This window comes from Orcinus orca, unplaced genomic scaffold, assembly GCF_937001465.1.
Source record: "Orcinus orca unplaced genomic scaffold, mOrcOrc1.1 scaffold_194, whole genome shotgun sequence".
NCBI lineage: Eukaryota > Metazoa > Chordata > Mammalia > Artiodactyla > Delphinidae > Orcinus > Orcinus orca.
This window is the reverse complement of record NW_026043826.1, coordinates 3,048-15,524: the sequence shown is the minus strand read 5'-3', so window position 1 is coordinate 15,524 and position 12,477 is coordinate 3,048. Positions and strand designations below refer to the sequence as shown.

Here is a 12,477-nt window from a genome sequence, read left to right as displayed (position 1 = left end):
GGGACGGGGACGGGTTAGGGTCCAGGTGAGTGTACGACAACGCTTTAGGGGGAGCGTACGTGTGAGGTCACGGGTTAGTGTTACCGTACGGGTTAGGATTAGGGGACGGGTGAGGGTCAGGCTTCGGGGAAGTGTTAGGGTTAGTGTTCGGACTAGGGTTAGTTTTAGGGGACGGGGACGGTTTAGGGTCTAGGTGAGGGTACCACAACGCTTTAGGGGGAGCGTACGTGTGAGAGCGCGGGTTAGTGTTAGCGTACGGGTTAGGATTAGGGGACGGGTGAGGGTCAGGCTTCGGTGAAGGGTTAGTGTTAGGGTTCTGGCTAGGGTTAGGGTTAGGGGACAGCGACGGTTTAGGGTCCAGGTGAGGGTACAACAACGCTTTAGGGGGAGCATAAGTGTGAGGGCGCGGGTTAGTGTTAGCGTACGGGTTAGGATGAGGGGACGGGTGAGGGTCAGGCTTCGGAGAAGAGTTAGGGTTAAGGTTCGGGCTAGGGTTAGGGTTAGGGGACGGGGATGATTTAGGGTTCAGGTGAGGGGACGACAACGCTTTAGGGGGAGCGTAAGTGTGAGGGCGCGGGTTAGTGTTAGCGTACGGGTTAGGATTAGGGGACGGGTGAGGGTCAGGCTTCGGGGAAGGGTTAGGGTTAGGGTTCGGGGTAGGATTAGGGTTAGGGGACGGGGACGGTTTAGGGTCCAGGTGAGGGTACGACAATGCTTTAGGGGGAGAGTACGTGTAAGGGCGTGGGTTACTGTTAGCGTACGGGTTAGTATTAGGGGACGGGTGAGGTTCAGGCTTCGGGGAAGGGTTAGGGTTAGGGTTCCGGCTAGGATTAGGGTTAGGGGACGGGGACAGTTTAAGGTCCAGGTGAGGGTACGACAACGCTTTAGGGGGAGCATACGTGTGAGGGCGTGGGTTAGTGTTAGCGTACGGTTTAGGATTAGGGGACGGGTGAGGCTCACGCTTCGGGGAAGGGTTAGGGTTAGGGTTCGGGCTAGGGTTAGGGTTAGGGGACGGGGACGGTTGAGGGTTCAGGTGAGGGGACGACAACGCTTTAGGGGGAGCGTACGTGTGAGGGCGTGGTTTAGTGTTAGCGTACGGGTTAGGATTAGGGGATGGGTGAGGTTCAGGATTCGGGGAAGGGTTAAGGTTAGGGTTTGGGCTAGGGTTAGGGTTAGGGGACGGGGACAGTTTAGGGTCCAGGTTAGGGTACGACAACGCTGTAGGGGGAGCGTACGTGTGAGGGCGCGGGTTAGTGTTAGCGTACGGGTTAGGATTAGGGGACGGGTGAGGGTCAGGCTTCGGGGAAGGTTTAGGGTTAGGTTTCGGGCTAGGGTTAGGGTTAGGGGACCGGGACGGTTTAGGGTCCAGGTGAGTGTACAACAACGCTTTAGGGGATGCGTACGTGTGAGGTCGCGGGATAGTGTTAGCGTACGGGTTAGGATTAGGGGGCGGGTGAGGGTCAGGCTTCGGGGAAGGGTTAGGGTTAGGGTTCGGTCTAGGGTTAAGGTTAGGGGACGGGGACGGTTTAGGGTTCAGGTGAGGGGACGACAACGATTTAGGTGGAGCGTACGTGTGAGGGCGCGGGTTAGTGTTAGCGTACGGGTTAGGATTAGCGGACGGGTGAGGGTCAGGCTTCGGGGAAGGGTTAGGGTTAGGGTTCGGGCTAGGCTTAGGGTTAGGGGACAGGGACGGTTTAGGGTCCAGTTGAGGGTATGACAACGCTTTAGGGGGAGCGTACGTGTGAGGTCGCGGGTTAGTGTTAGCATACGGATTAGGATTAGGGGACGGGTGAGGGTCAGGCTTCGGGGAAGCGTTAGGGTTAGGGTTCCTGCTAGGGTTAGGATTAGGGGACGGGGACAGTTTAGGGTCCAGGTGAGGGTACGACAACACTTTATGGGGAGCGTACGTGTGAGGGCGTGGGTTAGTGTTAGCGTACGGGTTAGGATTAGGGGACGGGTGAGGGTCAGGCTTCGGGGAAGACTTAGGGTTAGGGTTCGGGCTAGGGTTAGGGTTAGGGGACGGGGACGGTTTAGGTTCCAGGTGAGTGTACGACAAAGCTTTAGGGGGAGCGTACGTGTGAGGGCGCGGGTTAGTGTTAGCGTACGGGTTAGGATTATGGGACGGGTGAGGGTCAGGCTTCGGGGAAGGTTTAGGGTTAGGTTTCGGGCTAGGGTTAGGGTTAGGGGACGGGGACGGTTTAAGGTCCAGGTGAGTGTACGACAATGCTTTAGGGGGAGCGTCCGTGTGAGGGCGTGTGTTAGTGTTAGCGTACGGTTTAGGATTAGGGGATGGGTGAGGGTCAGGCTTCGGGGAAGTGTTAGTGTTAGGGTTCTGGCTAGGGTTAGGGTTAGGGGACAGCGACGGTTTAGGGTCCAGGTGAGGGTACAACGCTTTAGGGGGAGCGTAAGTGTGAGGGCGCGGGTTAGTGTTAGCGTACGGGTTAGTATGAGGGGACGGGTGAGGGTCAGGCTTCGGGGAAGGGTTAGGGTTAGGGTTCGGGCTAGGGTTAGTGTTAGGGGACAGGGACGGTTTAGGGTTCAGGTGAGGGGACGACAACGCTTTAGGGGGAGCGTACGTGTGAGGGCGCAAGTTAGTGTTAGCGTACGGCTTAGGATTAAGGGACGGGTGAGGGTCAGGCTTCGGGGAAGGGTTAGGGTTAGGGTTCGGGCTACGGTTAGGGTTAGGGGACGTGGATGGTTTAGGGTTAAGGTAACGGGACGACAACGCTTTAGGGGGAGCGTAAGTGTGAGGGCACGGGTTAGTGTTAGCGTACGGGTTAGGATTAGGGGACGGGTGAGGGTCAGGCTTCGGGGAAGGGTTAGGGTTAGGGATCGGGGTAGGATTAGGGTTAGGGTACGGGGACGGTTTAGGGTCCAGGTGAGGGTACGACAACTCTTTAGGGGGAGTGTACGTGTAAGGGCACGGGTTAGTGTTAGCGTACGGGTTAGGATTAGGGGACGGGTCAGGTTAAGGCTTCGAGGAAGTGTTAGGGTTAGGGTTCGGGCTAGGGTTAGGGTTAGGGGACAGGGACGGTTTAGGGTCCATGTGAGGCTACGGCAATACTTTAGGGGGAGCGTACGTGTGAGGGCGCGGGTTAGTGTTAGCGTACGTGTTAGGATTAGGAGACGGGTGAGGGTCAGGCTTCGGGGAAGGGTTAGGGTTAGGGTTCGGGCTAGGGTTAGGGTTAGGGGACGTGGACGGTTAGGGTCCAAGTGAGGGGACGACAACGCTTTAGGGGGAGCGTACGTTTGAGGGCGCGGGTTTGTGTTAGCATACGGCTTAGTATTAGAGGACGGGTGAGGGTCAGGCTTCGGGGAAAGGTTAGGGTTAGGGTTTGGGCTGGGGTTAGGATTAGGGGACGGGGACGGTTTAGGGTCCAGGTAGTGTACGACAACGCTTTAGAGGGAGTGTACGTGAGAGGGCGCGGGTTAGTGTTAGCGTACGGGTTAGGATTAGGGGACGGGTGAGGGTCAGGCTTCGGTGAAGGGTTAGGATTAGGGTTCGGAGTAAAGTTAGGGTTAGGGTACGGGGACGGTTTAGGGTCCAGGTGAGGGTACGACAGTGCTTTAGGGGGAGCATACGTGTGAGGGCGCGGGTTAGTGTTAGCGTACGGGTTAGGATAAGGGGACGGGTGAGGGTCAGGCTTCGGGGAAGGGTTAGGGTTAGGGTTCGGGCTAGGGTTAGGTTTAGGGGACGGGGACGGTTTAGGGTCCAGGTGAGGGGACGACAACGCTTTACGGGGAGCGTACGTGTGAGGGCGAGGGTTAGTGCTAGCGTACGGGTTAGGATTAGGGGACGGGTGAGGGTCAGGCATCGGGGAAGGGTTAGGGTTAGGGTTCGGGCTAGGGTTAGGGTTAGGGGACGGGGATGGTTTAGGGTCCAGGTGAGGGTACGACAACGCTTTAGGGGGAGCGTAAGTGTGAGGGCGCGGGTTAGTGTTAGCGTACGGGTTAGGATTAGGGGACGGGTGAGTGTCAGGCTTCGGGGAAGTGTTAGGGTTAAGGTTCGGGCTAGGTTTAGGGTTAGGGGACGGGGACGGATTAGGGTCTAGGTGAGGGTACGACAACGCTTTAGGGGGAGTGTACGTGTGAGGGCACGGGTTACTGTTAGCGTACGGGTTAGGATTAGGGGAAGGTTGAGGGTCAGGCTTCAGGGAAGGGTTAGGGTTAGGTTTCGGGCTAGGGTTAGGGTGAGGGTACACGGACTGTTTAGGGTCCAGGTGAGGGTACGACAACGCTTTAGGGGGAGCGTGTGTGTGAGGGCGCAGGTTAGTGTTAGCGTACGGGTTAGGATTAGGGGACGGGTGAGGGTCAGGCTTCGGGGAAGGGTTAGGGTTAGGGTTCGGGCTAGGATTAGGGTTAGGGGACGGGGACGGTTTAGGGTACAGATGAGGGTACGACAACGCTTTAGGGGGAGCGTACGTGTAAGGACGCGGGTTAGTGTTAGCGTACGGGTTAGGATTAGGGGACGGGTGAGTGTCAGGATTCGGGGAAGGGTTAGGGTTAGGGTTCGGGCTAGGGTTAGGGTTAGGGGACGGGAACAGTTTAAGGTCCAGGTGAGGGTACGACAACGCTTTAGGGTGAGCGTACATGTGAGGGCGTGGGTTAGTGTTAGCGTACGGGTTAGGATTAGGGGACGGGTGAGGGTCAGGCTTCGGGGAAGGGTTAGGGTTAGTTTTCGGGCTAGGGTTAAGGTTTGGGGACGGGGACGGTTTAGGGTTCAGGTGAGGGAACGACAAAGCTTTAGGTGGAGTTTATGTGTGAGGGCGCGAGTTAGTGTTAGCGTACGGGTTAGGATTATCGGACGGGTGAGGGTCAGGCTTCGGGGAAGGGTTAGGGTTAGGGTTCGGGCTAGGGTTAGGGTTAGGGGACGGGGACGTTTTAGGGTCCATTTGAGGGTACGACAACGCTTTAGGGGGAGCGTACGTGTGAAGGCGCGGGTTAGTGTTAGCGTACGGGTTAGGATTAGGGGACGGGTGAGGGTCAGGCTTCGGGGAAGCGTTAGGGTTAGGCTTCCGGCTAGGGTTATGATTAGGGGACGGGGACGGTTTAGGGTCTAGGTGAGGGTACGACAACGCTTTAGGGGGAGCATACGTGTGAGGGAGCGGGTTAGTGTTAGCGTACGGGTTAGGATTAAGGGACGGGTGAGGGTCAGGCTTCGGGGAAGTTTTAGGGTTAGGTTTCGGGCTAGGGTCAGGGTTAGGGGACGGGGATGGGTTAGGGTCCAGGTGAGTGTACGACAACGCTTTAGGGGGAGCGTACGTGTGAGGTCGCGGGTTAGTGTTACCGTACGGGTTAGGATTAGGGGACGGGTGAGGGTCAGGCTTCGGGGAAGTGTTAGGGTTAGTGTTCCGGCTAGGGTTAGGGTTAGGGGACGAGGACGGTTTAGGGTCTAGGTGAGGGTACGACAACGCTTTAGGGGGAGCGTACGTGTGAGGGCACGGGTTAGTGTTAGCGTACGGGTTAGGATTAGGGGATGGGTGAGGGTCAGGCTTCGGGGAAGTGTTAGTGTTAGGGTTCTGGCTAGGGTTAGGGTTAGGGGACAGCGACGGTTTAGGGTCCAGGTGAGGGTACAACAACGCTTTAGGGGGAGCGTAAGTGTGAGGGCGCGGGTTAGTGTTAGCGTACGGGTTAGTATGAGGGGAAGGGTGAGGGTCAGGCTTCGGGGAAGGGTTAGGGTTAGGGTTCGGGCTAGGGTTAGGGTTAGGGGACGGGGACGGTTTAGGGTTCAGGTGAGGGGACGACAACGCTTTAGGGGGAGCGTAAGTGTGAGGGCGCAGGTTAGTGTTAGCGTACGGCTTAGGATTAGGGGACGGGTGAGGGTCAGGCTTCGGGGAAGGGTTAGGTTTAGGGTTCGGGGTAGGATTAGGGTTAGGGAACGGGGACGGTTTAGGGTCCAGGTGAGGGTACGACAACGCTTTAGGGGGAGAGTACGTGTAAGGGCGTGGGTTAGTGTTAGTGTACGGGTTAGGATTATGGGACGGGTGAGGTTCAGGCTTCGGGGAAGTGTTAGGGTTAGGGTTCGGGCTAGGGTTAGGGTTAGGGGACGGGGACAGTTTAAGGTCCAGGTGAGGGTACGAAAACGCTTTAGGGGGAGCGTACGTGTGAGGGCGTGGGTTAGTGTTAGCGTACGGTTTAGGATTAGGGGACGGGTGAGGATCAGGCTTCGGGGAAGGGTTAGGGTTAGGGTTCAGGCTAGGGTTAGGGTTAGGGGATGGGGACGGTTTAGGGTCCAGGTGAGGGTACAACAACGCTTTAGAGGGAGCGTACGTGAGACGGCGGGGGTTAGTGTTAACGTACGGGTTAAGATTAGGGGACGGGTGAGGGTCAGGCTTCGGGGAAGGCTTAGGGTTAGGGTTCGGGTTAGGGTTAGGGGACGGGGACGGTTTAGGGTTCAGGTGAGGGGACGACAACGCTTTAGGGGGAGCGTACGTGTGAGGGCGGGGGTTAGTGTTAGCGTACGGGTTAGGATTAGGTGACGGGTGAGGGTCAGGCTTCGGGGAAGAGTTAGTTTTAGGGTTCTGGCTAGGGTTAGGGTTAGGGGACAGCGACGGTTTAGGGTCCAGGTGAGGGTACAGCAACGCTTTAGGGGGAGCGTACGTGTGAGGGCGCGGGTTAGTGTTAGCGTACGGGTTAGGATGAGGGGACGGGTGAGGGTCAGGCTTCGGGGAAGGGTTAGGGTTAGGGTTCGGGCTAGGGTTAGGGATAGGTGACGGGGATGGTTTAGGGTTCAGGTGAGGGAACGACAACGCTTTAGGGGGAGCGTAAGTGTGAGGGCACGGGTTAGTGTTAGCGTACGGGTTAGGATTAGGGGACGGGTGAGGGTCAGGCTTCGGGGAAGGGTTAGGGTTAGGGTTCGGGCTAGGGTTAGGGTTAGGGGACGGGGACGGTTTAGGGTCCAGGTGAGGGGACGACAACGCTTTAGCGGGAGAGTACGTGTGAGGGCGTGGGTTAGTGTAAGCGTACGGGTTAGGATTAGGGGACGGGTGAGGGTCAGACTTCGGGGAAGGGTTAGGGTTAGGGTTCCGGCTAGGGTTAGGGTTAGGGGACGGGGACGGTTTAGGGTCCAGGTGAGGGGACGACAACGCTTTAGCGGGAGCGTATGTGTGAGGGCGTGGGTTAGTGTTAGCGTACGGGTTAGGATTAGGGGACGAGTGAGTGTCAGGCTTTGGGGAAGTGTTAGGGTTAGTGTTCCGGCTAGGGTTAGGGTTAGGGGACGGGGACGGTTTAGGGTCTAGGTGAGGGTACGACAACGCTTTAGGGGGAGCATACGTGTTAGCGCGCCGGTTAGTGTTAGCGTATGGGTTAGGATTAGGGGACGGGTGCGGGTCAGGCTTCGGGGAAGGGTTAGGGTTAGGGTTCGGGCTAGGGTTAGGGTTAGGGGACGGGGACGGTTTAGGGTCCAGGTGAGGGGACGACAACGCTTTAGAGGGAGCGTATGTGTGAGGGCGCGGGTTAGTGTTAGCGTACGGTTTACGATTAGGGGACGGGTGAGGGTCAGGCTTCGGGGAAAGGTTAGGGTTAGGGTTCGGGCTAAGGTTAGGCTTAGGGGACGGGGACGGTGTAGGGTCCAGGTGAGGGTACGACAACGCTTTAGAGAGCGTACGTGAGAGGGCGCGAGTTAGTGTTAGCGTACGGGTTAGGATTAGGGGACGGGTGAGGGTCAGGCTTCGGGGAAGTGTTAGGGTTAGGGTTCGGGCCAGGGTTAGGTTTAGGGGACGGGGACGGTTAAGGGTCTAGGTGAGGGTACGACAACACTGTAGAGGGAGCGTACGTGAGAGTGCGCGGGTTAGTGTTAGCGTACGGGTTAGGATTAGGGGACGGGTGAGGGTCAGGCTTCGGGGAAGGGTTAGGGTTAGGGTTCGGGCTAGGGTTAGGGTTAGCGGACGGGGACGGTATAGGGTCCAGGTGAGGGTACAACAACGCTTTAGAGGGAGCGTACGTGAAAGGGCGGGGGTTAGTGTTAGCGCACGGGTTAAGATTAGGGGACGGGTGAGGGTCAGGCTTCGGGGAAGGGTTAGGGTTAGGATTCGGGCTAGGGTTAGGGTTAGGGGACGTGGATGGTTTAGGGTCCAGGTGAGGGGAGGACAACGCTTTAGGGGGAGCGTACGTTTGAGGGCGCGGGTTTGTGTTAGCATACGGCTTAGGATTAGAGGACGGGTGAGGGTCAGGCTTCGGGGAAAGGTTAGGTTTAGGGTTTGGGCTGGGGTTAGGATTAGGGGACGGGGACGGTTTAGGGTCCAGGTAGTGTACGACAACGCTTTAGAGGGAGTGTACGTGAGAGGGCGCGGGTTAGTGTTAGCGTACGGGTTAGGATTAGGGGACGGGTGAGGGTCAGGCTTCGGTGAAGGGTTAGGGTTAGGGTTCGGAGTAAGGTTAGGGTTAGGGTACGGGGACGGTTTAGGGTCCAGGTGAGGGTACGACAGTGCTTTAGGGGGAGCGTACGTGTGAGGGCGCGGGTTAGTGTTAGCGTACGGGTTAGGATAAGGGGACGGGTGAGGGTCAGGCTTCGGGGAAGGGTTAGGGTTAGGGTTCGGGCTAGGGATAGGTTTAGGGGACGGGGACGGTTTAGGGTCCAGGTGAGGGGACGACAACGCTTTACGGGGAGCGTACGTGTGAGGTCGCGGGTTAGTGTTAGCGTACGGGTTAGGATTAAGGGACGGGTGAGGGTCAGGCTTCGGGGAAGTGTTAGGGTTAGTGTTCCGGCTAGGGTTAGGGTTAGGGGACGAGGACGGTTTAGGGTCTAGGTGAGGGTACGACAACGCTTTAGGGGGAGCGTACGTGTGAGGGCACGGGTTAGTGTTAGCGTACGGGTTAGGATTAGGGGATGGGTGAGGGTCAGGCTTCGGGGAAGTGTTAGTGTTAGGGTTCTGGCTAGGGTTAGGGTTAGGGGACAGCGACGGTTTAGGGTCCAGGTGAGGGTACAACAACGCTTTAGGGGGAGCGTAAGTGTGAGGGCGCGGGTTAGTGTTAGCGTACGGGTTAGTATGAGGGGACGGGTGAGGGTCAGGCTTCGGGGAAGGGTTAGGGTTAGGGTTCGGGCTAGGGTTAGGGTTAGGGGACGGGGACGGTTTAGGGTTCAGGTGAGGGGACGACAACGTTTTAGGGGGAGCGTAAGTGTGAGGGCGCAGGTTAGTGTTAGCGTACGGCTTAGGATTAGGGGACGGCTGAGTGTCAGGCTTCGGGGAAGGGTTAGGGTTAGGGTTTGGGGTAGGATTAGGGTTAGGGGACGGGGACGGTTTAGGGTCCATGTGAGGGTACGACAACGCTTTAGGGGGAGAGTACGTGTAAGGGCGTGGGTTAGTGTTAGTGTACGGGTTAGTATTATGGGACGGGTGAGGTTCAGGCTTCGGGGAAGTGTTAGGGTTAGGGTTCGGGCTAGGGTTAGGGTTAGGGGACGGGGACAGTTTAAGGTCCAGGTGAGGGTACGAAAACGCTTTAGGGGGAGCGTACGTGTGAGGGCGTGGGTTAGTGTTAGCGTACGGTTTAGGATTAGGGGACGGGTGAGGGTCAGGCTTCGGGGAAGGGTTAGGGTTAGGGTTCAGGCTAGGGTTAGGGTTAGGGGATGGGGACGGTTTAGGGTCCAGGTGAGGGTACAACAACGCTTTAGAGGGAGCGTACGTGAGAGGGCGGGGGTTAGTGTTAAAGTACGGGTTAAGATTAGGGGACGGGTGAGGGTCAGGCTTCGGGTAAGGGTTAGGGTTAGGGTTCGGGCTAGGGTTAGGTTTAGGGGACGGGGACGGTTGAGGGTTCAGGTGAGGGGACGACAACGCTTTAGGGGGAGCGTACGTGTGAGGGAGCGGTTTAGTGTTAGCGTACGGGTTAGGATTAGGGGATGGGTGAATTTCAGGATTCGGGCAAGGGTTAGGGTTAGGGTTCGGGCTAGGGTTAGGGTTAGGGGACGGGGACAGTTTAAGGTCCAGGTGAGGGTACGAAAACGCTTTAGGGGGAGCGTACGTCTGAGGGCGTGGGTTAGTGTTAGCGTACGGTTTAGGATTAGGGGACGGGTGAGGGTCAGGCTTCGGGGAAGGGTTAGGGTTAGGGTTCGGGCTAGGGTTAGGGTTAGGGGATGGGGACGGTTTAGGGTCCAGGTGAGGGTACAACAACGCTTTAGAGGGAGCGTACGTGAGAGGGCGGGGGTTAGTGTTAGCGTACGGGTTAAGATTAGGGGACGGGTGAGGGTCAGGCTTCGGGGAAGGGTTAGGGTTAGGGTTCGGGCTAGGGTTAGGGTTAGGGGACGGGGACGGTTGAGGGTTCAGGTGAGGGGACGACAACGCTTTAGGGGGAGCGTACGTGTGAGGGCGCGGGTTAATGTTAACGTACGGGTTAGGATTAGAGGACGGGTGAGGGTCACGCTTCGGGGAAGTGTTAGAATTAGGGTTCGGGCTAGGGTTAGGGTTAGGGGACGGGGACGGTTTAGGTTCCAGGTGAGGGTACGACAACGCTTTAGGGGGAGCGTACGTTTGAGGGCGTGGGTTAGTGTTAGCATACGGCTTAGGATTACGGGTCGGGTGAGGGTCAGCCTTCGGGGAAAGTTTAGGGTTAGGGTTTGGGGTAGGGTTATGGTTAGGGGACTGGGACGGTTTAGGGTCCAGGTAGGGTACGACAACGCTTTAGGGGGAGCGTACATGTGAGGGCGTGGGTTAGTGTTAGCGTACGGGTTAGGATTAGGGGACTGGTGAGGGTCAGGCTTCGGGGAATGCTTAGGGTTAGGGTTCGGGCTAGGGTTACCGTTAGGGGACGGTGACGGTTTAGGGTTCAGGTGAGGGTACGGCAATACTTTAGGGGGAGCGTACGTGTGAATGCGCGGGTTAGTGTTAGCGTACGGGTTATGATTAGGGGACGGGTGAGTGTCAGGCTTCGGGGAAGGGTTAGGGTTAGGGTTCGGGCTAGGGTTAAAGTTAGGGGACGGGGACGGTTTAGGGTTCAGGTGAGGGGACAACAACGCTTTAGGTGGAGCGTACGTGTGAGGGCGCAGATTAGTGTTAGTGTATGGCTTAGGATTAGGGGACGGGTGAGGTTCAGGCTTCGGGGAAGTGTTAGGGTTAGGGTTCGGGCTAGGGTTAGGTTTAGGGGACGGGGACGGTTTAGGGTCCAGGTGAGGGTATGACAACGCTTTAGGGGGAGAGTACGTGTAAGGGTGTGGGTTAGTGTTAGCGTACGGGTTAGGATTAGGGGACGGGTGAGTGTCAGGCTTCGGGGAAGTGTTAGGGTTAAGGTTCGGGCTAGGTTTAGGGTTTGGGGACGGGGACGGTTTAGGGTCCAGGTGAGTGTACGACAACGCTTTAGGGGGAGCGTACGTGTAAGGACGCGGGTTAGTGTTAGCGTATGGGTTAGGATTAGGGGACGGGTGAGGGTCAGGCTTCGGGGAAGGGTTAGGTTTAGGGTTCGGGCTAGGGTTAGGGTTAGGGGACGGGGACGGTTTAGGGTCCAGGTGAGTGTACGACAACGCTTTAGAGGGAGCGTACATGTGAGTGCGTGGGTTAGTGTTAGCGTACGGTTTAGGATTATGGGACGGGTGAGGGTCAGGCTTCGGGGAAGTGTTAGGGTTAGAGTTCGGGCTAGGGTTAGGACTAGGGTACGGGGACGGTTTAGGGTCCAGGTGAGGGTACGACAGTGTTTTAGGGGGAGCGTACGTGTGAGGGAGCGGGTTAGTGTTAGCGTACGGGTTAGGATAAGGGGACGGGTGAGGGTCAGGCTTCGGGGAAGGGTTAGGGTAAGGGTTTGGGCTACGGTTAGGGTTAGGGGACAGGGACGGTTTAGGGTCCAGGTGAGGGGACCACAACGCTTTAGGGGGAGCGTACATGTGAGGGCGAGGGTTAGTGCTAGCGTACGGGTTAGGATTAGGGGACGGGTGAGGGTCAGGCTTCGGGGAAGGGTTACGGTTAGGGTTCGGGCTAGGGTTAGTGTTAGGGGACGGGGACGGTTTAGGGTCCAGGTGAGGGTACGACAACGCTTTAGGGGGAGCGTAAGTGTGAGGGCGCGGCTTATTGTTAGCGTACGGCTTAGGATTAGGGGACGGGTGGGGGTCAGGCTTCGGGGAAGGGTTAGGGTTAGGGTTCGGGGTAGGATTAGGGTTGGGGACGGGGACGGTTTAGGGTCCAGGTGAGGGTACAGCAACGCTTTAGGGGGAGCGTACGTGTGAGGGCGTGGGTTAGTGTTAGCGAACGGGTTAGGATTAGGGGACGGGTGAGGTTCAGGCTTCGGGGAAGTGTTAGGGTTAGTGTTCGGGCTAGGGTTAGGGTTAGGGGATGGGGACAGTTTAAGGAACAGGTGAGGGTACGACAACGCTTTAGGGGGAGCGTACGTGTGAGGGCGTGGGTTAGTGTTAGCGTACGGTTTAGGATTAGGGGACGGGTGAGGGTCAGGCTTCGGGGAAGGGTTAGTGTTAGGGTTCGGCCTAGGGTTATGGTTAGGGGACGGGGACGGTTTAGGGTCCAGGTGAGGGTACAACAACGCTTTAGAGGAAGCGTACGT

General features: G+C 57.5%; 1 long non-coding RNA gene across 1 annotated transcript in view; it reads left to right on the top strand.

The window, feature by feature from the left end:
- Positions 1–10,718, top strand: part of LOC125963196 (uncharacterized) — an 87,463-nt gene extending 76,745 nt beyond the window's left edge. The window contains exon 3 of the long non-coding RNA XR_007475016.1: positions 10,684–10,718. This is a non-coding gene — a long non-coding RNA (uncharacterized LOC125963196). The remainder of the gene's footprint in view (positions 1–10,683) is intronic.
- The last annotated feature ends 1,759 nt before the right edge of the window (positions 10,719–12,477 follow it).